This window comes from Meles meles, chromosome 13 (genome assembly GCF_922984935.1).
Source record: "Meles meles chromosome 13, mMelMel3.1 paternal haplotype, whole genome shotgun sequence".
Taxonomy (NCBI): domain Eukaryota; kingdom Metazoa; phylum Chordata; class Mammalia; order Carnivora; family Mustelidae; genus Meles; species Meles meles.
The window spans coordinates 32,247,136-32,271,389 of NC_060078.1; the positions used below are offsets into that span (position 1 = coordinate 32,247,136).

Consider the following 24,254-nt stretch of genomic DNA (forward strand, 5'->3'; position numbering starts at 1 on the left):
TCTGGAGCTGGCTGGCTGGAGACGACTGGCCCCTGATGTTAATGAGACATGGTCACTCAGGCCAGGTCATAGCTGGTGCCTCCTCTCCGATGTGGCCTGGGACGTGGTGATTTATGCCAGGCAAGGGGCATCACAGCTCTCCTTCGTCACCCAGAAGTGCTGCCCAGGCAGCTCTGTGCTTGTGGCATTGAGTTTGGACACCAAGGAAAGTGCCCATAACAGAGACACACACTGTCAGCCCCAGGCAGGCAGTCCGGGAAATTGCTGAGGAAAGGCACTCTCAGCCCAAGTCCTTCATCTGCATGTCAGAGGCCTGGCTGCCCCGGGACTGCTGGCTGGAGAGGGCAGGTCCCCTCAGCCTTGGTGTGGCCCCCGCCCTCAGGTAGCCCGTGTTCCCATCACAGGAAAGATACCCTAAAATAGAAGTACTGCATGGGGACAGGGAGGCAGAGGGGAAGGCTCACTCTGCAGGATACGGGCTCTGGGTGCTGCTGAGAAGAGCTTCGAGGGCCTGTGGGGGCAGAAGGGCTTCTGTGGAAGGAGCACTGGAGGCTCCCTTGAGCCTGAGGTGGGGTCTGGACAGAGGCTGAGGTGACGAGGGGGCTCACTGTGGGAAGTGGGCGGAGGAGCAGAGCGGGGGAGGGTGTGCTGTGGTTGGGGCTAGTGGGGAGGGACCGCCGTGACCGAATTGGGGAAGGCATAAGGAAAGGGGTGCTGGAACCCCTTCCTGAGGTTTTCTGGAGGGCTTTGAAGGGCACGCAGAGCATTTGCTTTCTGTGTTGTGGAAATAGTGAGCCTCTGAAGGCGTTGGAGTGGTGGCATGACGCTCAGGAGTGGATGGAGAGGAGGACCACCATGAAATGGAGCGAGGGGCCATGGCCACAGGGGTGTGGACTGCAGCTTCTGTCTGGAGTGAGGCTGGAGACCCAGTCGGGGGCGAGGCAGAGTTAAAGACAGTGGATCATGGAAATCCAGCACGGATCATCCATCCACAGTCCTTCTGTTCCACCCAGACCCAGAAGGGGGTCAGTGGGGCATGAGCTATGACAGGGGAAAGGTCTTCCTGAGCCAGCATCACAATAGATCCCGGCAAAGAGGCCGGGAGCCCATGTGTCTGAGGTGGTGAAAGGACTTACCAGAGCCCATCAGTCACCAAAACTGAGCATTTCAGCCACAGGAGGCTGCCTTGTCCTGGAAGGGGGTTGGGTGTAATCCAGCCTATAAATTGGGACAAGAATTCAGACTGTTTGCATATTGGTTTGCAAGACTGTTCTTGAAGGTTCCATGTTCCTTTGACACTTAAATTTGATGGGACCTCGGCAAGAGCCAGTGTTGACCACCGGCCGCTCCCTCCCTTCCGTCCCCATCTCCCCAGCTCCTGCTGCGTCCACAGCTGAGGGCCAAGAGGTAGGAGCCAGAAGAAAGTGGTCACCCTTCCGGGCCCAGCCCCTAAGCCCCAAGCAGAAGGACAGCTCGGTTCTCTAATCGAATAGTGTGTGGAAATAATGGGATTTCTCCAGAACCATCGGTTATGTTTCAGAGCCAAATCATAACGAGAAAGTCATTAGTAGTAATAAACACAGCAGAGAGGATCCGTCAGGGGTCTGACAGAGGACATGGTGAGGAGGGGGAGTCATTCCATTTGCATTTTCGTTAGCTAGCAGAATGTCACCAACACCCTCCTCTCTCCCCCCAGAAGTCAAGATTCACAAAAGCACATTAATCTGAAGGATTTTTTTTTTTCCTGGTGTCGTGATGCCAAGGACAATGCAGCCAGTGATGGCTTTGCCTCTTCCAAGTGGCTCTTTATTTCCTTAAAAACTAAGTGTTATCAAGGCGATGTCCATGTTCCCTCCCGCCCCCACTTTGCATGCCCCAGAGGAGCCCAGTAATGAATGAACTCTGTGTGTGCCTCTCCTGGGCCTCAGGCTGGGCTCTGCTGCCGGCCCCTCAGTCTGGCTCTCCGTCTCCCCAGCCCAGCCCCAGAAAGGTCCAGCTGCCAGCCGTCTTAGTCACTGGTGCAGTCCTCTTCCTGGGGCCCCGAACGGGCAGCGTCAGCAAACCTGGACGGAGCCCTTAGTGTGGGCCAGCCCCGTGGTGACAGATCTCAAACACCCGCTGTTTCCTGCTCCTGACATCTTTGGAGATGAGTCTTTGGCGATGTCCGTGTTAGGATCTTACTTCGCAAGGGAGACTGAGACTAAGGAAAACTTAAAAATCCACTCTGGGAATTCACTTGGCTGGTGTCGCGTGGAGCTGGGATCCAAGCCCATGGTTTTCCCACCTCCTTCCCGACATGGTAGGTGCCCGATAAGTATGTTGGTTAATTTCTCCCATTGCCTGCCTGCGCAGAATCCCGCCGCCAGGGTTGTCCTTTTTACAGATAGGAGTAACTGAGGCCTGGAGTCAAGGCCAACATTCTACGGGAGGCAGGAAGAGATAAACAAGTCTGTCTTCCTGCTGCCAGCACCCACCCTCCCGAGTCTCCGCTGGTCATACTGCTCGGGGAGGAGCAGCTGAGAAAGTGATAAGTGAGTTAATTTTCAAATACACTAAGGGTTACCCCCAAACTGTGAGCTTCTCACACCCTCCAGCATGTGCTAATAACTTGCTACCAGGTCCCCAAGGCACTGGGACAAGGAGGAAGTATGTGGGTCCGGTGCTTAGCCGTTTGCCTGGTTGGTGGTGTGACCGCCACCAACATCCCCGAATTCTAGGGCCTGTCTGGCCTACTCCTCACTTGACACTTGGGGAAACTGAGGCCCAGAAAACCGAAGTGACAGGTTCTTAGGCACATGCTTGGCCGAGCCATTGGTGCCCCCAAAACCACTTCTGTTCTTGCTCCCTGTCCTGTCCAACATATTCTTTTCTGTTCTTCAGATTAATCTGATTTTAGCAAAAACAGAATCGAAACCAAGTGTGTCAGAACTCTGATGCTGAGACAAGTGCGTTCCGGCAGGTGACAGGCAGCTACAAGTCCTATCGTGTTTGTGGATCTAGCGGCTGATAAACCCGCAGGAGTTAGCTATCCATCATAACTGCCTTGCCTTTTCCTTAAGCGGGTGCATTTGGGTTCTGAAAGTGTACACGGTGTTTTTGTGAGCCTTTGTCTATTAAATCCTCACCCAAACCTTGTGAGGTTGACAGGACGAAAGTTGTTATCTCTGCAGTCCAGAGCGGGGAAACTGAGGCTTGGGTTCACAAGAGAAAGGGAAAGGATCAGAAATAGGGAGATGACGTGGGAGTCAGTGAGCAAAGGGCCCTGGGTGCTGGGACTGCTTTTGTCACTGAGGACTGTTTCTGCCTGTCCGCTGGAACCTGGAGAGTGTTCAGTGCCGTCTTGCCCCTCAGGTCGTGACATCAACCCCCACCCCGCGTCTCTTGCCTGCTACATCTCTATCTTTGTTCCTCCAGTGGGCAGGTCAAGCAGGTGGCAGGCAGTGCCCTCCCGAGGCAGAAGCCTTGGCCCGTCCTCCCCATGTCCCTTGGTCCCCCTGCCCTGGACACCCCAGCCAGGAACTCAGAGTGAGCACCTCAGTTTATGGGGCTCCCCAGGCCAGGACTGACCCCTCTCCAGCCTGTCCTGCCCACCTGCAGTGACTCCTGCTCCTTCAAACAGAGAATCAACTCAGAATAAAAGTCTGGAGCCTCAGCTGTGCTCTGAGCCAGGGGAAGGCCAGGCTCCCTGCCCTCCCTCTTCCGTAGCCTCTCCCTTGTCTCCGACGTCTTTCTTTGCCCGCTTGTGGCTTTGTTTGTTAGACACATGTCAAGCCTGATGAACTAAACGATGCAAATCTGGAGATATAACAGCTCCTTTTATCTCTCATTTCAAAACCCAATTTGTTCCTGCTGTCTCCTGAGGGCTGCACTCTAAACCCAGCCTCTCCCCCACTTCAGGAACTTCGCATATCCCGATCCCGGGGCTTGCAGCAGCTCTCTCCTTCCTTCTGTGTCCCCCACCCTCCTTCCTTCATTTCTCCATTTCTCTGACTCGTTTGGTGTCTCTGTTCCTTTCCCTCCTTCTCCCTCTCCTGCTCGTCTGTCACCCACCCTCCCGCACTCACCTTCCCTTTTCACTCCTGGGGGACAAGCCTCGTGTGTTTGCCTTCTTTCCACGAGCCTGTTAACCAGTAGAAGAGCAGGTGTGCTCTGGCGGTGTGGCTGGTGACATGGCTGGCAGGGACCAGGCTGGCTTCCTAAGCCTCCTTGCTGCCTGCATGCTGGCTGGGGAGTCAGGAGCCTCTCTTTTAGCAGGAACCCCCTGGGGTTCCGGGGAGGGGACTTTCTGCTCCTTAGAGATGTGGAGTAACCACCCACCAACAATGTCAGATGATAAGTGACCGGGGTGGTGTGACTTTTCTCCTGTCTCCCACCCCAAGCCCTGGGTGGGGGGGACAGGGCCAAAGGGGACCAGAGTCCATGACCCTCTCAGGCTTGCAATGGGAACCTACCCCTGAATCAGGCCAGACCCTGAAGCAGAAAGCGGCTTCCGACCCTCCACCTTCCCCACCCCTCACTCGGGAGCCTCTGGGTTATTCAGTGCTGAGCAGCCTGGTGTGGGGCTCACTTGACCATGGCTGTAGAGCGCGTCCTGCCCACCCCAGCCTCCCAGGCTCATCACTCAGGGGGCTCACGGCCCTCAGAGAGTGACCAAGGAGTGGGGACTTCCCTAATCACCTTGCATAGACCTTGCCCATGCTGGAGTGATGACCTAATACAGTGTCCACTGCCCCAAGAGATTAGGGGCGGAGTTACCCCCACTTCACCCCCCAGAGAGAAGAGGAAGGCCTTGAGATGGGCCAGAGAAGATCCTTTCAGGGACAAGCGTCTCCTCCTACCTTTGCCAAGTTCTGCCGACTAGACCCCAGCCCCGGAATTCCCAGCCTCTCAGCTCCATGCTGATCTCAAGTTCCCCAGGGATTTCCCATGCCTGTGGGCCTTCCAGGTTTACCCAAGATGACACAGCAGATCAGGCTGCAGCCGGGCCTGGGACAAGGTGGTCTCTGTGCTGTTCCTGGGCCAGGAGCATACTTGGGATGGGTGGTCTCCCTCATGGACCCCCTGTTTCTGCCCTGAGGACTGGCTTTCAGAGCCTCAGATTCCTGGCCCGGAGGGCCTACCCAACCCCATGTCTGGGGTGGTCAGGAGGGGGACAAGGATAGGGCCCCGGCTCTGCCACCAGGCACAGCCTTCCCTCACACAGGAAGCCAGAGCCCTGTTCCTCCCGGGTACGATTCTCATGCAACTGATGGTCCCCTTGGAAACAGACAGTCATCAGGCTCTTATGGATCTTTCAAACCCCTTTTTCTCCCTAATAATCCCTCCTCTGGGGTGGTATTGATTCCTGGCCGCCGGCAGCCTCTTGGTATGCTGAGGCCCAGTTTGGGGTAGATAAATCGCTGTGCTGTCATTTTCGCGCAGCAGTTCCCCGCTCTGACTCCTCCCCTCCAGGCCTCTGCGCCGGCCACGGCCACTCGCTCACTGACAACACACTGCACTGGCCCAGCCGGGCAGGGGGGCCGCCCACCCAGGAGCCGTGAGGGGAAACTTTGGGAAGGCAGGACTGGGGCCTGGCTCTGGGCTGGAGGGCAGGTGGGAGGGAGCTGCCCAGCACCCCAGACGTGAAGGAGGTCCCTGGGAGTGTGCACGTGGTATGGCCCAGCACTCGGTGTGACTCACGCATGCCCTCGTGCATAGAGAGCAAGAATGACTCCATCCAGCTTCCTCCCAGAGCATTTCCACCCCTGGCGCCTCCCGAGGGTTTGGGGCCCAGACCTGACTCAGCCTTTTACATCAGGGCTCTGCAAATATGTTCCGTAAGGAGCCCGGCGGTAAATATCCCCGGCTTTGCAGACCCCGCGGTCTCGGTCACGACAATGCAGCGTTGTCATGGACCAAAAGCAGCTGTGGACAAGAAACGGGCACGGGTGCGTGCCAATACAGCTTTATGGATGCTGAAATCGGAATCTGGTGTAATTTTTCACATGTCGCGAAGTGCAATTCTTCTTTTGACTTTTTTTTAAAAGTTTAGAGATGTGAAAAACCACTCTGAGCTGGTGGGCTATGTACCAACCAGGCAGTGGGCCAGATTTGGCCCATGGGTCATAGCTTGCTAACCCTCCATTTAGATGGAGAACGGGTCCTGGGGAATTTTGACTCAGCACTCCTCTCCCTGTGTTCCAGATGAGGAAAGCCAGGCCCTTGGCCACCTGAAGGAGGGGGGATCATGGTCACAAGGGATCTGTCAGACTAGGCAGATCCTCTTGGGGGCTCCCGTGTTGTTCACTTGTGGCCGGAGAGGTGGTACAACGGAGCAATTCCCAGTGGGGCATCTGGGCAGCACGGCCTGGAGTGGGAACTCAGTTCCATCAGCTCCGTGGGACCCTGGGCCCAGCTATTTGAAATTTCCAGAGCCTCAGTTTCCCCCATATGGAATATGGGGGAAAATGGGGAAGAACATGAAGTAGTCCCTTAAGGATCTTCCAGCTCTATAAACAATGATTCATTTAGGACTGGCTTTTCAGGACCTCGTTCCTTTGTCTTGGTGAGCTCCACGGTTCTTGGTCTGAAGTCCCCACCTCCTACAGCATGACTCAGGGTCGGGGCTCCCTGTCTGTCCAGCAGAGGTCAGCTCGCCAGGGTCCCTCTGCCTGCAAGTCTTGCCTCTGGAGCAGTCTTCCTCTGGGCTTTTCAGGGAAGCTGAGCTCAGCGGACACCCGGCTGGGCAGGAGGCCGAGGAGATAAGGCCAGCCAGGGCCTGGCCACTGATACCTGGCGTGAAATTGAAAAGCACCAGACTCCTGCCTCCACAGCCCAGTGCCCTGAGTGAGAGGAGAGTGGAATGGTGAATGAAAGCCGACCGCCCCCAGGCTGGCCGCTGGGCTGGGCTCCAAGCTGCCACACTTGGGTTCTCCTGCCCCCTCCTCCAAGCAAAAAAGGGCAGGAAGAACAGGTTCTTTTACGTCTGCCTTCTTGGAGGATGCCGGTGGCTCTGAGCAGGGCATCGTCTCCAGGGTGGCTTGGGGGGGCTTTCATGGGCCTGGGGCCTTTAGCAGGTATTGTGGCCCTTTGGGTTTGGATGGAAGAGGGAGTCACTGGAAAAGGCGGTTGGCGAGTGCATAGACTTTGACCTTGTGAAATTATGCCCTCCCACAATGTCTCAGGACAGCCTGGGCACACAGACACATGGAACGCTCCTCCAGGGGCCCCCCCATCCACAGGGGAGGGGGCCAAGGCCCAGAGAGCTAAGTGTGTGGCCCCAAGTGCACAGGGAGTCAGGTAGGGGCACAGGACCTTGATTTCTGGGACAGAGCTCTCACCTCTGTAGCCCAGAGGATCCAGAACTTGTCACTGTCCTTGGTCTCCTGCCCTGCAGAACTCTGTCATCCGATAAACCCTGGAAGGAAACATTAAATATGTTAGGCCTGGTGGGCGGGGGGGGGGGGGGGGGGGGCAGGGCAGCTCTCTTCTCTTCTCACCCTACCAGTAGGGTAGGACGGATGTTGGCAATGACCCCTCCAGGGTCTAGCCCCCTGGGCAGTTAGCCATGCTTACCACTGATGTTGCCCGTGCCGGGTGATTTCCTGTACAAACACCAATTCTTCCTACATGGCTCTGGTTATAACCATGCGAGCAAACAGAGGGGAAGACCACCACCTTTTCTATCAGCAGCCCTGAATTCTATCACTAACCCTTGTACTTCTGACCACTCTGGCAAGGGGTAAAGTTCTCTCTTGCCATTTGACAGATGGGAAGATAGAGGCCCAGAGGGCTACTCTGATCACCCTCAAGCCTGAGAGGAGTTTAGGGGCCGTGGTGGAGCTGAACCTCCCAGCATCCTTTCCTCAGCCACCCCTACCCCATGACAAGGAGGGGGAGGGTCTCAGAGAGGCCGGGAGCTTTTGGTTCTGAGTGACTTGCTTCTTCCCATGTCACTAAGTCTGGAGGGCAGAGTGAACTCTAGCAGATGGCATTCTTGGGCCTCTTGGAGAGCAGAGAAGAAGAAAAAAGGGTGAGAAAAAGCAAATGGGAGGCGAGAGCTGGCTGCATTTCCATCCGTACAAGCCTCTCCTGGTTTAAAGGACCAGCCTCGTCCTTGTGGGGGCGGCGGTGGGATGAGGAGGCAGGTCTCAGCTTTTCATCAAAGTTACACTAGTTGGAGCTTTTCTTTTTCACCTAGCTTTATTATAGCTATTTTTACTCTAAGGTGAGAAGTTAATGTTCCTGATTTTTACCGGACTCTGGTCTCTGTGGTTGCCACAGACACAGGCAGGGGGATGAGAGTAGCGGAAAAAAGGGGGGCGGGGAGAAATCAAGTCGAGTAAGCTCACCTCACCCAGCAGACCAGGAGAGTGGACGGAAAACAACTTTAATAACAGGGGAAGCTTCCAGAGGTGGGAGCAGGCTGGTGAAATCAGGCCTAATCAGCCCTAGCAGGAGGGGTGCCAATCACCCCAGTTCCACCGAGGGGAGGGCCATGTGGAGAGGCTTGGAGCTGGGGTCAGCGGGGGCTGGACAGCAGGCAATCAGGGCCCTGGAAGCAGAGCCTGCCCGGATCCCAGCGCCCACTCTGTCCTCTGGGTTCTGGCTGTCCTGGGGGGAGTCCCGGCACAGAGGTTAACGGGTTAGTGATCAGATGAAGGAGGGGCCCAGGGGCACGGGTGTATTGCCCCCAACCCCGAACACCCCGCCCACATTCCAGTGTGAAGTTGGGGTCACCAGCACCAGGAGGCAAAGACTCTTGAGCATGGCTATCTAGAGGGAAAAGATAGTGCTTCTTTACCATCTTCCTTCTAAGTCTTTCCATCTTCAAAGTGAGTCCTGTCATTCTGAGCTGACTTCTCGGCCAGCCTGGTGAATGACATTCTCGTTTCTTCATAGTTTGGGATTCATTTTATGGCTGGATTCACTAAGTCTAGAGCAAGTGGGGGGTACCCGGGGCTAGGGTCTGCTGTCCGCTCGTGACTGGTACACTGACCTGTGTCAGTCTGGGGCAGGGTCAGGGCTACCCCCATCACCATAGGGTGGGACTGGTGGCCTCCCCACATAGCCCATAGCCAGAAGCACCAGGTATGACAGCCAGGAAGCCCCCTTCCCTCTCTTCCCCTCCACTCCCCTTCTCTCTCCAGCCTCTCCCAGCTATGGATTCCTCAGTTCCTCCCAGAAGAAGAAAGAGGGCTGCAGAGAGGAGAGGTTGGTTGGAGGCATGGGTGCCCCAGGCCGTATTTTCATATCCCAGGCAGACCGCCGCCAGCAGGGAGAGGAGGGGTGGCAGGGAGGGGATGAAGGAGCACTGTCCCTGACAGAGAGGTCAGCGACCTGGAAAGAAATCTATTTGGCCGGTCATATCCACCCTTGTGTTTCATTCCAAGTGCCTTCAGGTGTGCACCTGCAGCTGTCAGCTCTCCGGCCAGCACCAGCTTGGTCCCCTGGGTGCCACCACCGGCTGGGTCCCCTGGGTGGGGGCTGTAGGTGGGCGGCTTCCACTTGCCCCACTGGGGAACCCTTTCTCTAGGGCTCTGTGCCTTTTGCCCTAGTAACAGATACCAAGTGCCATCTCCCTTCTCCCTCTGCGCAGTCAGTCACGAAATCGTTCTTGAGGGCCTACTGTGTCAGGCGCTGCCCTCAGAGCTAAGACTCCGCTGAACAAAGCTGACAGGCTCCCTGCTTGTTGGAGGAGACAGACGAACCCACACAGAAATCTGTGGCTGCTGGTAAGAAGGGCCCTGAGGAAAACTGAAGCAGACATGGGGCTCGGGCAGGATGTGCGGCCAGGGGAGCCTCTCCCAGAACATCCAAGCGGACGCTTTGAGAGACTGACGCACGCATGGTCTCAGGGGTGACGCGTCCAGGCAGGGGCTGCCCGGCATCCCGCAGCATGAGGGCAATGCCAGGAGCACCTCTGGGGAGGACTGAACACCGAGGAGAAGCACCAGGCCCAAACGTGAAGGGTTTAGAGTCTCGTATAGCCGGGGTGTCCAGGCTTGCCTGTCAGATGGCTTCTGGCCCCGCAGCCTTATGTCCCCCCTGACCTAAGGGCCATGGTGTTCTTTGACTCAAGGCAGGAAAACCCCAGCCTTCCAACTTTTGTCCTCCCTCATGCCTTCCGCAGAGCACATCCTCGTCCTCTCCAGCAGTGGCCATGGCCTTCTCGCAGGCACGCCTTCTGCGTGTTTGCCTCCGCCAGCTTCACCTCTGTCCAGTGTCCCCCCTCTCCTTTTAAAGCTCGTAGGGACACAGGTGGAACAAATGGGGGCAATCCGTCGATGCAGAGAACAAACATCACATGGCTGCTATGGGCTAGGCAAGGGGCAATCCAGGGAGGGGGTTCTGGCAGCTCATAGGATGGACACCCTACCCAGGTTCAGTAATCAGGGAGGGCTTCCTGGCAGAGGTGATAATGAAGCTGAGGCTGAAAATGCGTAGGAGTTTGCCAGTATTTCCCCTGCACCTAGAACACTGCTTGATACCTAATGGGTGCTCAGAAATTATTTGTTGGATGAATGAGTGAACGAGGAAGAATGTTTCAGGCAGGAAAACAGCATGAGCACAGACCAACAGGGGCCAGATCCAGGTGGTACTAGAGCTGGGAGCCAGAACTCAGGTTCAGCCGCCTGTCACTGACACCCTCAGATTTCCTTCCAGACAGTACGGGATCAATGTACCTTGATCACCTAGCAGAGTCTGAAATATCGGAGGTGCTTAGTCCATATTTGTTGAGTGGGTGCAAGGGAGAGACTCTGGAGCTGGTGTCTCCTGTCTCAGCAGATAGGAGAATGGGGAGAGTGTTAGGCAAGGGGTACCTGGGCTGTCTCTCATTCCGCAAGTGTTGTTCAGTGCCAGCCACATGCCAGGCCCTGGGGACGTAGCAGTGAGCAGACCCAGACGTGACCCCCAGCCTCAAAGGGCTAAGTGAGGGAACACCTGGTAATTGAAGGGTCACCTAATTATAAGATAAGATTAGAGCCCCCAGGAAAATCCCAGGGCACACATGCAGCCCAAACCTGAGCCAGACTGGGGGTCAGAGAAAATTCTGGAGGAAATGGGACTTGGCTGAGGTGTGAAGGCTGAGTCGGCATTAATGGGGGTGAAGATGAGGAAAGAACTCTGGTGGATGGACACACAGGTGGCTCAGAGGCGGAGAAGCACCCAGTTCATTTAAGGAGGTGAAAGAGGGCCCCCCCCATTCTGTGTTTGAAGCATGAAGGGAGGGGCTGGAGACCTGGGTGGGGCCGGGCCAGACAGGATCACGGAAGGTTTCTTTGACATTGATCTTAAGGTCAGCAGGGAGCCACTGGACAGTTGTCTGAGCATGAGTCATGCAATCAGATGCATGTTTCATACTAGCCCCAAGGGGGAAGGCTGGGGGTCCCCACTGCAGGACCCAATCAGGAGGCCGCTACGGTGGTCCAGGTGGGAGCTGGTGATGGGAGGGACAGAGAGGGGCGACTGATGTTTAGGAGACGAAATTACACAGAGAACTCTGGTTTCTGGCTTAGCAACTGAATGCAGAGGGAATGTATTACCATTCACAGAGCGAGGGATGTGGTTTCTAGGGGAGATTTAGAGTCGGTTCTCGGGCCAGTTGCGTCTGAAAGCATCTTCGTGACATTCCCATGGAGTGGGCAGTGGCTTGTTTAGAAGCCCTAGGGACCTCCAGGGAGGCTGGGGGTCCCTTGGCTGCTGCAGCCGGGGTTAAGGAGTGGGCCAGCCCATCTGACCCCTGTCAGTAGCAGGAGCCAGAAGGGAGGCCCAGCGGGGTGGGGTCAGTCAGAGCCTGACCACCGCACTCCAGCCAGCCCGGAGCCTGTCGGCGGCATGGTGACGGAGTGCATGGTTTCTCCGCGCCAGAATAGATTTGAGCTTAGCAGTTGGCTCTAAGTGCTTTTTGCCCTGACGTGTGGAAATAAGCGCTCTGGGCAGCGGGAGGGCTAGGATGGGGGAGGGAGCTCAGGGGATGGGAGCCACAGCCTGCTGGGGCCTGCTGCTTGCCTGAAGAAATAGATGTTTCCCTGGCAGCCACATCACAGACTGTCATCCTGGTGCCAGTTGGGGAGTGTTTCGGGGCAGAGGGGGAGAGTGTGTCTGTGTAGGGGTGGTAATAGTCTATGGGCTGTGGTCTGAAGTCCAGGGATCTTGGGAGGACAGGAATGTCTCAAGGTCCAGGTAACATAAAGATAGCCTGACAGTTTCTTTCCTTCTTTGTCTTCCTACATTGAGCAAAGATCTTGGCCAGAGGAACCAACTCTCCTCCAGGCAAGAGACTGAGAAGTAGGGGCAGCAAAATGTGGGATGGGCATTGAGGTGGGCTGGAAAGAGGCAGTATAGAGCCCCTGGGGAACTAGAGGGAAACCCAGTGTGCATGTGCAGCCCTCTCGGAGATCCCTGGGGGTACTGTGCCAAGCCTGGTGAAAGACACAAGGAAGAAGGAAGCGGTATGGCTCCCAAGGGAGTACTTTGTGGTTATCTTTTCTTCTAGGCAAACAAGGGGACAGGTTTTGTATAATGAAGACCCTCGTGTAAGATCAGTGTTGAGTGACCCCTTAGTCACTGGCAAAGCCTCTTCCCGTGGAGAGGTCCCTGCCTTTGCTGCTTCTGTTGGCTGTTGCCTCCACTTGGGCAAAGTCTTCTGAGAGCTCTCCTTGAGAAACCAGCTCGGAGCCTGGTTAGACCACCTGTCTTGGCTTGGGAGAAGTGACAGCCTGCCTGCAATCCATATAATTGATAGCTCATGAGGCAGAGACAGTATATAATTGTTCCACAAGTTTCAAGAGTGAGCATAATTAGCACAGTTAACAATCTTAGGTGATTAATTGGCTCATTCAGTACCAGTGTGAATGGGGGTGAATGTGAGCCGGCGTGGGGGCTAGAGTCCCCCAGACATCTAATTGTAGGCCGTTGGCCCGAGCTAGTCTGCACCTAATAGCCAAGTGGCGTTAGCCTCCGACAGCCAGGACTCCTGGGGCCAGGGTGGAGGGCAGGTCATAGGGCAGGGGCCAGCAGCCACATTAGCAAGGCCTCACTGGTGGAGAGGCTGGATTTGGGTTCCGTGTTGTCTAACCTGTTGGCCAAAGGTCAGAAATCTGTTGTACATTGAGGTCAGACTGGCTGGTGGATTCACGTAGGTGAGGAGGGAACAACTGATTCACAGAGTCCCAGACTCTTGGGGTCGGAGGGACCCCCCACGAGGTTATTTAACCAACTGCTTCTTGGGCATCCCCGTCAGAGACTGGATCCTATTTTAAAGTTCTCCAGGGAGAGATATTCTAAAACAGGGATAGCAAACAGCTCTCAAATCACACATCAATGCCAGTCAATGGCAAGAAGCTGCTTAGAGCCCTGGGCTGGTGATCCCGAGGCTGAGTCTGGGGAACAGCACTGTGATCTCTCTGTACTGTCTGCCCTGTGTGCAGAGCAGACATGAGGCAGCCTGTGTGTGGAGGGTTTGTAGAACTTAAACACCCCCCGCCCCCCGCTGAGTCACCCAGGCCCACCTGATGCTTCCCCTGCGGTGTGATTTCCTGGGGCCTCTCTTATTGCCCTTTAGAAGCAAGAATGACCCCAGCCTCAGCTTCATGGAACTGAGAGGCTGTGAGGAACAACCAGGACGGTAGCTGTCGCCCCAGCTCATCGATCCCTTGCTGGCCGTTGTGAGATTACAGCCCGAAGCCCTGAGCAGGGGAGTGGAGAGTAGGGACCAGCTTGCCAGGGTCATCCAGGCTCTACCTTGTCTCACCAGCATACTGACCTCACCAGGCAGGTGGCAGCTTCTCCCTGGGAAGAGCTGCTGTATGGGGAGCTTGGGAGCCAGGCAGAGCTGAGTTCCAAGCTTGGCCCTTCCTCGCTCAAGTCTCAAAGCTATCAAAACTTATTCAGTGCCTTTGACCATGGGGTAAAGCCTCTGGGACCTCTCAAGGACTGAAGAGAAGCAGGTGGATAACACTTCCAACACAGTGCTGGTCATGGGGCACCTGGATTCTGTCCCCAAGACCTTCCAAGGCTTGAAGACCCATCTGACATGGGGAACCTCCGAGAACAGATGAATTTATGGCTGCACCTGTTCCTCAAGCCAGGTTCCACCACCCCAGGCCCCATTGTTCTTATTCCTTCCCCCGCTATCCCCCTCCTTGGGGACAGAGAGTATACACTGGGTGAGCTGGATTTAGGGGACCAGCCCCCATCACACCCTTGATGCAGAGTCACTAAGCCTGGGACAGGGCTCAGGGGAGAGGGGTTCTCTGGGGGTTGAGGTGGGAGGAAGAAAGGGAGGCAAAGCAGATGCGGAGAAGTCTGGAAGAGGCTTTCCCTTTTCCCCATGATGGAGCCAGCCCCGCCCGGCTGCCTCCCCCAGCCAAAAGGCAAAGGCACACTCGCAGCAGAAAACACACACATATTTGCAATCTACAGTACAAACGAGCGGCAAACCTAATGATTCGTGATTATTATTTGAAGGGTCCCACTGTTACAGATTTATTTGTCATTTCTTGTAATAACACCAACGGTAATGAATTCATTTGTATTAATGTGAGTGTCACGCGGACTTCCGTCGAAATTCCGCATTAATTAATGTACCATTAAAACAAAGTGTCGCCCAATTAATATCAAATGGAGGTAAGGCTGCCAGGGTCCTCTTCATCTGGCTTTCATTTGTAATTCATGGTATTAGCACCCCTGCTTAATGAAAGTCATTTGCAATTCCTACCCTCAGTCTCTCTTACTTCCTGGGGGAAGGCCGGTGTGCCCTAGGAGCTGGTAAGCCCTTCACTGGGCACCCTGGGGCCATGAGGAGCAGAGCTGGGGAGCACTCTGTTTCTCCCTAGAAATCAGACTCCACATTCGTAATTCCAGGAGGGGCTTGGGGAGAGACCTTTGGAACGTCCTGGCCAGGTTGGTCATGAACTTGAAGCATCTGGGTGGTGTATGGAGCTGTTTCCTGTGGGTTCTGTCGGGGAAGGGGAGGCTGGTTTGGGTCTTGGTCAAGTCTCGTCTTCACAGAGGAGGCTGTGGCTTCCCTGGTACTGCCTTTCCCTGGGCAGAGCAGAATGCCTCTGGGATTCGGGGTCTCCATTTTGTCTTGGGGTCCGTCTAGTGGTCTTCTTGCGGGCTCTGTGTGCTGGGACTTCTGGCTCCCTACAGCCAATGGTCTCCCAGGCACCATAGGCCAAAGAATGGGATTCCCTGCCCTGTTCCTCCCACACGTCCCTCGGAGGGCAGCCACCTCCGCACATCTGTGAGAACACATACTCCATCCCTTCCCAGCCCAGCCTTTACAGCCCTCCTGGTCCCGTATCATGGGAAAGTTCCCAGGCACAACGGAGCAGGGTATCCTCCCTCCTCAGGTGTGTTCCTTGGGTGTGGGGGGCCTCCCTGGGCCGTGCTTGCCCAAGCAGGAGAATGTCATCTGTGTGACCTCCATCATGTCCCCCCTCCCCTCCCTGGGTCTCAGCTTTCCCATCTGTAGAGTAGTGCCTGGGGCAGGCAGTGCTCCAAACGGGCCAGACCTGAGAATTCCTCTGGGAATGGAAAAGCCCAGAGACTGGGTGGGCCCAGGCACTGATTTTGTTTCAGAGCTCCCCAGTTATCCTGCTGTGCAGCCAAGGAAGCGAAGCCCTGGCCTGGGTGACCCCTCAAGTCTCAGGAGCCCCCAAAATTCCAGCCTCTCTCTACCTCTTGACTCTGAAGTCATTTCCCAACACCACCACCACCCCAACCCTGGGGCCCGTGAGTTCCCACAACTGCCCTCTCTCTCTCCAGCTCTCACCAGCCCTCAGCTCCCCAGCAGTCATGTGTGCACCCCACCCCCCTCACCCCTACCTGTTAGCCTTTGAGCCCCTGGGCTCCAAGGGACAGGTTCTACTTATCACATCATACTGCCCAGCAGCAGTAGCCACTGGGATCAGGGTCAGAGATATAAGACAGAAAACCTGCACCAGGCCTAACCTGCTCTTCATGCTTGCCCAGGCCTCGGCTGCCTCCTTCATCCGTCCCTTCAGAATGCACGCCCCAGCTCAGGACAAAGGGGCACACTGTTGGGTGGAGCCTGAAGGGGGGGAGGAGGAGAGATGAGCCGAAGTTGTATTGCTTGAGCTGTCTCCTTATTCAGAATCCATTTATTAGCCTCAGCTTCCCATAGATGTAAGGCCTGCCCTAAGGAGATTTGCATATTCATTTTGTTTAACGTGATTCATCATCATGCAGGGAAATGAATTTGGGGGCTGCGAGATGGAGCCCCATTTGTGAGCCATGGAGCTATGCACAGAGAGCTCGGGGCACCATTGGCGGCACAACACACCCAGTGGGCTCCACTGGGACACAGATGGTGTGCGTGCCACAAGGAAGGTTTCCCTGGCCTGTTATCCAGGCCTTTTGTCTCTGCAGAGAGCAGAGCAAGGACCTCAGCCTTCAGAAGCATCCTGTTCCCTTCCAGACCGCTCCACCAGAAGTAACGTTTGCAAAGCATTTTAGTTCCTAGACTCTTACACCCACCCCAAGAGGTAACAACTTTATGACAGAGCCTAAGGCTCATTGAGCACCTGTTTTGCACTAAGAATGCCTCATGCAGTATCTCCCGTAAGCCTCACAATAATCTCATTGCAAGGAAACTGAGGTTCAGAGACATTGCCTAACTTCCCTGAAGTCACACAGCAAATAAGGGCTGGAGCTGGGACTCAAACCGCAGCTTCCCTGAGGGTTTTGCTCCTTCAAAGCCTCCCTTTATTATGTTTGTCCTCCTTGCTGTAACTGACCACATGTAATTGCTCATGACCATATTTCGGTCGGAGAGATGAAGACTGTGAGCGTGTGCTGTGTTATTCGATACATGTGTTTCGGATCAGTGGATGAAAGAACCCAACAGCTCCTGATAACTCACTCTTCCACTTCCAGCACCTTCCTGGTGACTTCTGACGTCTGTCACCTTCTGAATCTGGAACCTCTGGATGACCTAAGTCATTCTGTGGCAGACTCCTTAAATGTCATCAGGAGGCCCTGGTACTTAGCCAGAATGACAGGATCCCAGTTTCTCAAGGTCATCTTGACCATCTCCCTGTCTCCTAGACCTGGTACACTCTGCTCCCTTATCACTGAGAATAAAAGAACATGGTGGTTAAGAGCTTGGGCTCTGGGTGCAAATCCCCAGATTCCTGTTTATTACCCCTCGGCCTTGGACATCTGGAAAAGTCATGGTATTAGTGTGTGCTTCAAGGTTTCCATGAGGATTGTACAATATGATGCATGGAAAGTGTTTAAAACAGTGTCTGACATATAGGATGTCTTCAGTAGGTGTGAGTTATGACCTTAGACCCACAAAAGTCTTTCTTACCTTGGGAAAAAAAAAAAAAAAAACCAACCAGGAGACTCCACGCATCTACTGATTGCCATTTTCCAGAATCTACCAAGTCTCAAGACCACCTCATGCCTCAGCTGAACCCTGTTTGTGTTTGGAACTCAGCCCCCGGTAGTCCTGGGCTCAGGGACAGTGTCCCGGAACCCAGACAGCCTGCTTCTGGACTCTAGGCTAGCTCCTTCGAGAGGACTCTTCTGTAGGTCACATCACACCTTTCCCTAGTTTTTTTTCTTTCTTACAGTTGTCTCCTTCTGCAGAGATGATTTTTATTTTGACTTTTTGAGTTTTCAAAGTACTTACTCCACTGTTAGCTCATTTGACCGAGTCCTCTGCAGCTCTGTGTGGAAGGACTTGCTATACCCATTTCCCAGGTGGGAAAACTGAGGCATTGATGTTTGCATGAATGCTCTGTGACAACAGAGAAGGAAGCCTCGTGGATTGTTACTGTCAAGCCAGAATGTGACCCAGCACTTAAGGAGTGTTGTTTCTGGATTTTTTTTTTTTTCCAGTCAGGTCAGCATGCATGGGGAGTAATCATCACCTAAGGGATGTGTCTTGGTATCCAGAAGCTGGTTTCTAAGTCCCTGCTGGGAGGCTCCCAGGAGCCAGTCAGCCTAACTCTCAGGTTGGGGAAGGATGCCTCTGCTGTCAGTCCTCCCACACCACAGAGAGAGAAGTAGAAGCCGGTTCCCTAAGGGAGGGAGTGGCAAGGCCTGGTGTTGAAAGTTGCATGCTGTGGGGACTGGGGCCACCCCACCATGGTGGCCTGTCTGTCCCCTTCTCTCTTCACATGGCCTTCAGCAAGCTGCTGGGCTGGTGGGACAGTTGAGCACTGTCCAGGAGGCATCCAGCCCTGTGCTGCACCATGTTCCTTCCCCCAGCCCCACCAGGTCAAGGAGTGAGAGGGTGTCGAGGGTGGCGTCTGGGGGAGGGCGGGTGCATGGACAGCCCTGGAATGTGGTGCTCATGGGAGGTGGCACTTGGCATGGGAGGTGACTCTCTTGGAACTCTGCTGCCACTCATTATCACTCTATGCCAGATGGTGATGCCTGCTTTCCGGGAAAAATATCAGGAGGAATTTGGCTGGGAAAGACAGAGCATCATGAGCAAAGGCTAGAAGTGGGCCCACACTCTGGGGGCTGCCAGGTAGAACAATCTGACCAAAGCAGAAGGTCTCAGTGGGGTGAAAACAAAAGATGAGTGTAGAGAGGGAAGCTTTGGTCAGGCTCTGGTGAGGTTCAAGGTCCAGGAGACCTTACCTTCGAGGTAAAAGGAGCCTATGGTGGTGTTTGAGGAAGAGAACACGATGGGAGATCAGTGCTTTAGGGAAGTGACTTTCTGGGATCAACTACAGGGTCATGGCCAAAAGAGAGGAAGGGCTGCAGTAGACTAGCCCTAGAGAGATACATTTTTTCCACTTTTATACTAATTTTTTATCAAAGTCATAGTTGCATGAGTGTAAAAGTCAAAGAGCAAAGCTACGCTTATGACAAAAAAAAGCAATACCCTGTCTCACCCTTTCCCATTCCTGATCCCCAGCCCTAGACAACCTCTTCCAATTGCTGATAGTTATCTTCTCATTTTTTTTGCATGCATATCCATTTTCCATTTTAGGCATTGTAGCTTTACACATTGACTTCTAGCTCTGAAGGATGAGAATGGCACTTCTACCCTACCCTTGACCTCACCTTTGCTGCCCATGCACACACACCCACCCTCGTCACATGCTCCACCCATCCTCCCAACTTAACCACAGCTCACACAGCATTTGGTGTACACAGCACTGTGATTATGTAAATATCATTCAAGCTCTGCCACATCACGTACTTTAATTATAATTCCTTTTTTGTTTTTTCTAGAATTAATAATTACCACCTTTCTATTTGTTTGCTTAGAGTTCTGTGAAGCTATCACTTATTCTAAATATTCAAACATAATCAAGTACGTCCTCTTCATCTATTAAAAGTATACCGATTTTTTTAATCAGTTTGTATTTCTCATGGCAACATTCTCCTTGGAGAGTCCATCCTCCTGTTCCCACCCAGACTGGCTGTGCTCTGGCTTGCCTGCTTTTCTGGAGGCTGAGTCGCTGAAGAGGCCTGTATGGAGTGGGCATGGAGCAGGGAATAGTGGAATCACCAGTGAATTTCTTTGTCTCTCTCTTCATGGTTCCCATATTTTCCTCTTGGTTTACATCCTCATGTTGGTGGGAGAACACCCTTCAGTAATTTCCTGAAAAGGGATTCATGGGCATTTTTTTTCACTCTGATTGAAAAATGTATTTGTTCTGGATGCCTATTTGTTGATAGTTTGGCTGGGTATAGAATTCTGGATTGAAATCGTTTCCCTCATAATGCAAAGTCATTTCTCCTTTGCCTATAGTGTTACTGTTAAAAACTTCTATGCCATTTTGATCCCTGACCCTTTGAGGGTAGCCTTTTGTTTTCTCTCTGAAAGTGTCTTAATATTTTTTTTTAAGACTCAATGTTTGGAAACTGCATAGTTTTATGACTCAGTGTGGGTCTCTCCTCTGAACACACAGAGGCTTCTTTCAATCCAGAAACATGTCCTTCAGATCTGGGAGATTTTCTTACCTCACCTCTCAAATAATTCCCTCTCCTTCACTTACCCTTTTTTCTCTCTCTGGAACCCCTATTAGTTGGGTGTTGGATCTCTGTTGTGTGTTGCTTCTCTGATTTTCTTATTTTTCTCCCCCTTTCTCCATCTCTTTGAGTTTTGTCCTTACTTTTGGAGAAATTTCTTTATCTTCCAACTCTTCTATTAGGTTTGTTATTTCGACTGTCTCTTCCTCTTGGAAAGTTTTTATTTCAAAGAGGCTCTGCCTTGTCTCACTAAGGATGTCAAAGATACTTATTTTTGTTATTCCTTCCCACTGCTCCACCCCACCCCCATCCCTGTCTTTCACATTAGACGCTCTTCTCAAATGTTTCCTGACCCTTAGTTGCCTATTTAATTTGAGAGTGAATTGACATTTAGCCGCCTAGAAGCCTGCTATGTGTGTTACGGCAGGGCAGGATGGAGCGCAGGATGACCAGTGGACTTCACTATGGGGTGATTAGGTGAAGATCTAGCTGTTACTTTGCAAGAACTCTACCATGTTAACATTTGTGTTCATCTTTCTCTTGGGCCAGTTTCCCTGTCTCCTGCCTGCTGTCAGTCTCCAAGAGACTGACTGGCTAGAGGCCTGATTGGGGATGGGAATGAAGCAGAGATGCAGATTTTCATTTAACCTCTCTATTTTCAGTGCCTTATCTAGCTCCCAGCCTGAGTCCAGAGCCCAACTAACATGGCCCCTCGAGAAAGTAAACCTCTTGTCATCTGCACAAATTGGGAAGGCACTTGGGAGTCTGACTACTCTTTAAAGATTTGCAGTTGGTCGTCCCAGTTTTGGCCTCACTTGGTATCTCCAGCTCCTGAGATTTTCCAGGGTTCTGAGTCCCCAGCCTGAGCTTTCATTTGTCCCTCTTTCCTAAGGCAATCTCAGTTCCATCTGTTTCCAGTTGCCTCCTCTCCTGTTCTTTTTGTCCTTGTGGATCTATGCATTTTTAATTTTCATATTGTCATTTTGGTGAGGGGTTTGAACAAAAACAGAAATAAATGAATGTGTTCAATCTCCCACATTGAACGGGAAGTCCCGATTCTGTTAAAATATTTATTGAATCCCTTCTATGTGCAAGTGACATAGGTGTCACCACAGAGGTGGCCAAGGTAAATAACAAAGAGAAAAGGGAGAATTTGGGGAATATGGAAGGAAGAATTGACATTCTGATAAAGAATGGGGGGCAAGAGAGAGGGGCAAGTCCAAGATTACTCTGGTAGACAAAGACCTTTGCAGACATGGGGAAGTCAGTAGGGGCCTTAGGTCAGCACTTTGAAGAGTGTCTTCCTGGGATTCAAAAGGGGCAGTACACAGCTGGAGGCCAAGAAGGAGGGAGGGACTCAGTGGTTGGTAAGCACTGAGCTGGCTCCAAGGAGTGGGATAGCTGGGAAAGTACTCGAGTCATGTCAGGGTATATGGGACTCAGAGCTCAGCCCTTTGGGGCTCCTTCTGCCTACCAGAGCTGGTGCCTCCACCCGGCATCCTGCCTGGCTCTCAGAGCAGACCTAGCACATTTTGGAGTCTTGCGCACATCATCTGAGAGAGAGCAGACGCTGATGGAGAGAAGAGATGCTGTGAAATGATCTCTTCCCGACTCCTCTGCAGAGGCTGATGCTGGAGAGTGTGCTGTACACATGCATTTGTGCACAAGCTGGTGGGCCCCTCCCTGACCAAATGGGGCCACCTGAGACAGCCATCAAGGCCTGGCGGGCACTTACCTCTCCAGGTTCCTCTCAGAGCACTGTTGTTTTCTTTGGACCTGCTCTCAGCTGGAGCCTGGTCTCTCTTTCTTGCCTCTTGGAGAAATAAATATAGCCCACGTCTCCCACAGACCCCATTTCTCCTCCTCCCTATGCTGGAATGCCATGAAACCTCTAAACCCTTACATCTGGGATGACGCCCTCCCCAAGACCCCATAGGCCCCTGCCTCCAGAGTCACCAGTGAACCGGCACCTGCTTTGGCATTCAATGAAAACAAACACAGGTGCCCCCCCCCCCCCCACTGCCCCAGGAGCCGCCTTGTCAGAAAGGTCTTTATATCTGACTTGACTTCTTGGCACAGTGGGAGCCCATATCCTGATTCCCAATGGAAGTGTGAAAACTTTGAGATACCTTCTTCCTTCTGAACTTTTTAGGGAGCTGAATCTCCCCATCAGCTCTCCCTTTTCTAACACAGACTACCTAGAGCCCTCGGTCTTCGGTTCCCACGTCACCCCCTGCCATTCCACAGAGGACAGTGAATGAATTGGCCATGCCTGAGCAGGGGCCCTCTACCCACTGTCCACCGACCTCTCTGGGGTCCCTGAGTCTGGGGACACAGAGGTGACCCAAACTTGAATCCTAATTCCGCCACTTACTTACAAGCTGTGTGAGGTGGGACAGGTTGCTTCATTTCTCTGAGCTTTCATTCCCATCCCCACCCCCCACCCCGCACCCCTCTCACCTGTCCTGGGAAAAGGAGGTGATGAGATAAGATTTGTTGACCCCCCCCAGGCATGAGAGTGGAGAATCAAGGCCCCTCCCCTGCCCCCACCCCACCTGGGGCAGGGGGCACCCAGCAGCCCAGCCTCTGAGCAGCACATGCACGTTCCAGGAGCGTCTGTTCCCAGCTCAGATCCACCGAGACGCCTGCACCTTGTCAGAACTCCATCTGTCAGGAATTTATTACTAATGCATTTTATAACAGGCTTTATAATAAGATATTAAAGACTGTGGCGGCATCCAGCAAGCATTCCATAAATATTAATAACGCCTTTAGAGATGGCACCTATAGTGGAAATGGTAGGCTTGTTGCGGAGGTTTGGTCGAGGATACGGAATAAATCGAATTGACGAGCATACGCCGTGAAGATGAGCGGGGATGAGGGGCTTCTCCTCTCTCTCCTATCTTCCTTTCTCTAGGCACTTGGAACTTTTATACTTCTTTTCCTTTCTTCACAACTTTCCCTCTGCAGTGCTGCTTCCTCTTCCTTCCAGTTCCTTCCTCCCTCTTTCCTTCCCTCTCTCTTCCTGGGATTGCTCTCCAGCTCATCTCTATCGCCCTCTGCTCCCCAGTTCTGCCCTTTCACCACCCCCTCCTATCTTCCTTTGTCCCTGGTCACCTTCTCCCTCCCCCACCCCCTTCCTTACCCTCCTTCTCCACCTCTCTGCCTGCCCGAGCCCTCTTCCTCCCTTTTGCCTGTACCCCCACCGTTCCAGTGAGCACCCCGAGCCTCCTCTGTAGAAGCCTGGAGTGTAATGTAACTCACACTGCATGTGAGAAGTGAGCTATTTATCATTATTATTAACGAACAAGATCCCTTGCACAGCAGAACTTTCCCAGAGTCTATTCCCTTGTCACCCCAGGAGTAGCAAAAAGATTTATTTGTCTCTGAATTGCACAGGGTGGCCCATTTACAGCAGGTCCATCAGAAGTGATGTGGAGCTTAAATGGAAACTGGAAGAGGCAGGGGCCTGCCCTGTCTGCGCCCTGCCTGGAGCAGGGCTCCTGCTAAGAGGATCCTCCTGGCCCTCCAGGATTTTGCAGGGGTTGATCCCTAAACACTATTCCCTGCCTCCCAGGAGGCCTGGGAGGGACATTTGGAGAGATTTCCCATGTAAGGGCTCAGAAGCTCTGGGGGAGTGGGCAGGATGGGGCAAGCGGGGAGTGGCCATGGGGGAAGGGGTGCTGGGAGCAGAACTGGGGCAGAGAAGCCAGCCAAGAGGCCTGGAACCTTTCCTTCCAGAGACTAGCTGCTCCTTTTCAACAAGAAACTGGACTCAGAACCAGTTTCTACCATCAGCTTGTGGGGAGAAGTTGCCCTAGAATGAGGCAGCCCACCTCAGCTGAAATGGGCCTTTTGGCCATGCAGCCCAGGCCCAGCCTGGTAATGGATCTGTAGACCCCAAACCCCAAGCCTAGACACCAGAGGGGTCCCTTCCCCCTGGTCTCCTTGCCTCCAGGTGGGCAAAGCCTGGCTTTGTAGGGGATCTCTCTTCCAGGCCTGTCTTGGCCGATAGTGTCAAGCCAGTGACCAAGCTGTCCCCTGCCCTCCCCTGCCACCCCCACATTCACGCTGATCACTGCAGTGACCTGACTGGATTTGCATGTTAAAAGGAGTATCTGGGGACACTTTAAAAAGAGAGGGAGCCAGCATTCATTCATCTAGGCTGTTTTATTCTTCTTCCCCTTATTACCTTTCTTGCCCCCAGCAGCCTAGGAGCAGTGGTAGGGAGCTTTGCTTTCTGTGGCCCAGCCTGGGCATTAAAAGGATAGAATCCTGGCAGGCAAGAGTCAGGCTGAGCCTGGGGC

General features: G+C 53.5%; 1 protein-coding gene across 5 annotated transcripts in view; it reads left to right on the forward strand.

Annotated features, from left to right (window-relative positions):
* CDH23 (cadherin related 23) overlaps nt 1-24,254 on the forward strand; it is a 395,682-nt gene that overhangs the window by 135,777 nt on the left and 235,651 nt on the right. The window lies entirely within an intron of this gene.